Below are 3,736 nucleotides of genomic sequence, written 5' to 3' on the forward strand. Positions count from 1 at the left end.
TAGCCATAAAGAAGAAGTGCAAAATGATGAAAAATGCAAGTTTTTGATGTCTTGAGCATGTTTCGAGTCTCCAATCAGGCTTAGGGATTCATCCGCTAATGTAAAGACCCAACTGCGGTCAAAAATTGCAAGGGTCACAATTTTATGATTGTATAGCATCATGAATAATAGGTTCATGGCAGATAGGCACACCTCCCATGGCTACTTAAGCAAAGAAATTCTTGCCACAACGCCGAAAATGCAAAATGTTGGAGCACTATGAGACTGCAACATAAAACTATGAACTTCCTTTTCAATTCACATTACAATATCATATCATGTGGTCTTCTCTATATTTATGACAAATTTCTATTACAGGATATTTCATGGTACCATACAATAAGAAGGGCGTCAAGGAAGTATGCTTGAAAAAGATTTTAGGTGTAAATTGTTGCGACCCGTCACGTTAATCCTAAACTCTCTTTCAAAATGATTTTAAAATTTTTAAAAATTCACAACACAAACTCTAAGTGATAGGCTTCAATGACATTGACAAGACGTGCAATCATTAAAACTTACAAATTCACTAATCACACACCCCCCAACCTAAGATGACACATGTGTCCACACATGTGGAAAAGGATCTTTACTTGTCAAAATTTATAATGTGAATCACACATGATAATCTTCATAATGAATAAATAAATATATGTGTAAGAAGAATTCATAATTTGCATACCTTGAAATGTGTAAATTAACGCAACAACAGAAGAGTCAGATAATGATAAAGTGGAGTGGAGTGAGGTGAAGGGAAGTGAGATGGGGTGGAAAAGATATGGGATGGCATGAAGATGGATAATTTATTGATGGAGAAACATATTCCCACAAGAGGTGGAAATATTTATTATGGTTGCATGCAAAGAGTGGTTCAAGATTGTGGGATAGAGAGCCCCCCTACATGAGTTGCAGGAACTATAGCTTGTGGTTGCATGTTAAACTATTGTAGGAATCCCTCTTTGGTGACAGGTTTGTGATATAGGCACAATCTGTGACCATTGACTAGAAGTTTAAAATTAACAAGATCTATAATTGCTAATTGTACTATTCCATTTTGAAAAACTTCAACAACTTCATATGGACCCAGCCAACAAGTTTGCAGCTTACCCAGGGAATCTTTATACCTAGAATCATATAAAAGTACCCAATCTCCATATTTGAATTTTCTTTCTTTAATGTACTTATCATGCCACGAAGTACCCTGATTTTGAACAATTTATGTGTGCTGGAGAGAAATTTTCCTTACTTCATCCAGAGCATTCAGTTGCATGATTCAAGTTCTTCGTGCCTCAAATAGATTCATATTCAAGTGCAGAGCTATCTTAAGAGTCTTATGCTCAAACTCCTTCGACATCATTGCCAGTTTCCCATATACCATTTCAAAAGGAGTAAAACTAGTAGTTGTTTTCTATGTAGTTTTGTATGCCTAAATAACTTCTGCTAGTCTGCTTGACAAATCTTTCCTATGTACAGCTACTATCTTTTTTAGAATAGCCTCCAGCTCCCTATTGGTGACTTCTACCTGATCATTTTCTTGAGGATGGTCTGGAGTAGACTTCCTATGCCTAATATTATACTCATTGACCAAAGTTGTGATTAAGGTGGAGGTAAATTGTGGCCCTTGATCTGTAACAATTTCTCTAGGCACTCTATATCTTGTAAAGATTTCTTCATAGAGGAATTCAGCTACCTTTTTATATCTAGGATGATTCATTTCTTTTGCTTCCACCCATTTTGTGACAAAATCAATATATAATAGGATATAGGATATTCCATTCGAAGGAGGGTCAATTGGTCCTACAAAGTCTAATCCCCATTTGCCAAATGGTGTAACCAATACCTGTGGATACAATGACATCTCATCACATTTGGTAGGCCTCCCCATCCTCTGACACTATCACATTTTCTAGTGTATTTGGTTGCATCTTTATGTAACGTTGGCCAATAGTATCCTGCATTATGAATTTTTTTTGTTGTCCTCTTGGCAACAAAATGCCCTCCACATGGCTCATCATCTGGCAAGCGTGAAAAATATCATAGGTTTCATCCTCTCTAACACACCTTCTTAGGATCTTATTTGGTTTTATATAAAATAAACAGTCTGCAATCCAGGAGAAATTGAAACCTTTCTCAACCAAGAGTCCTCTCTCTTTTGGAGAGAAGTAAGAAGGAATCTTGATAGCAGCCAAATAATTCTCTATATCAGCATACCAGGGAGTCTGTACATTTATCAAGAACAAGTGTTCATCTGGGAAGGAATCATCTATTGTTGCAGGAATGTCCTGTAGCTAAATCCTAGAAAGATAATCTACTACTACATTGGCTTTCCCTGGTTTATCAACAACTATGATATCAAAATCCTGCATCAGCAGCAACCATCTGGCAAATTTGCCTGTAATGGAAGACTTGTTCATAAGATATCATATTGTTGTATGATTTGTATGAACAAAAATCTGATATCCTGTTATATAATGCTTGTATTTATTAAGTGCATATATCACTGCCAACATCTCCTTTTCTGGAACAGTGTAGTTGAATTTTGGTTCCTGTAAATTCTTGTTGATGAAATAAATTGCATTTTCTAAATTACCTTCTTTTTGTCCCAAAACTATACCTATAGCATAGTTAGATGCATCCATGTGAATGTGGAAGGGCAATGACCAATTTGGACCCTTGAGGACTAGTGTCTGAGTCAATGTTTTTTTAAGCTTCAGGAAAGCTTCATAACATGCTGGGGTCCAACCAAATTCAACAGCTTTGGACAAGAGATAATATAAAGGCCCTGCTATCTTACTAAAGTCCTTGATAAACATTCTATAATACCCAACATGTCCAAGGAAACTTCGAACATCCTTTTGCTTGGTTGGAATACGAAGGTTAAGAATGACCTCTATCTTAGTTGGATCAACCTGAATACTGGCCTTAGAAATATGATGCCACAAGAATATTCCTTCTTGCATCATCATGAAAAATTTCTCACTATTCAGGGATAAACTGTAATCTTCACATCTCTGTACTACTTTCTTCAAATTATCCAATGCCTCCTCAAAATTTGAGCCATAAGTGGTGAAATTGTCCATGTATATCTCAATGCAATCATTTGAAATGTTTGATAATATGCTAATGACAACTCTTTGGAAAGTAGCTGGAGCATTGCATAACCCAAATGGAAGAACAAAGTAAGCATATGTCCCCCAAGGGAAAGTGAATGTGGTCTTTACTTGATCTTTTGGGGCAATTCTAATTTGATTATAACCACTAAATCCATCCAAGAATTAAAAATATTGTTTTCCTGCCAGGGAATCTAACACTTGATCTACAAAGGCTAATGGAAAATGATCCTTTTTAGTTCTTAACTTAAGTGCCCTGTAATCCACAAAAGCTCATCATTTACCTCCCTTTTTAGAAACTATAAATAGAGGTGACACCCACTGTCTTTTTTATATAGGATAGATAAATCCAACATTTAACGATTTTTTCAATTCCTCCTTAACTATTTTCCTTAAGGCTGGATTAATCCTCCTTTGTGACTGTCTAACTGGTTTGTATTCTTCCTTGATATATATCCTATGGGTACACAACTTAGGATCTAACCCCCTCATGTCTTGGTAGTCCCATGAAAAAGCTCTCTTATGACACTGAAGTAGATCAACCAAGGTTTCCTTTTGTGCCTTTGTGAGCTTATTATTAATATTTAAAT

This window comes from Cryptomeria japonica, chromosome 6 (assembly GCF_030272615.1).
Source record: "Cryptomeria japonica chromosome 6, Sugi_1.0, whole genome shotgun sequence".
In the NCBI taxonomy this organism is placed as follows: domain Eukaryota; kingdom Viridiplantae; phylum Streptophyta; class Pinopsida; order Cupressales; family Cupressaceae; genus Cryptomeria; species Cryptomeria japonica.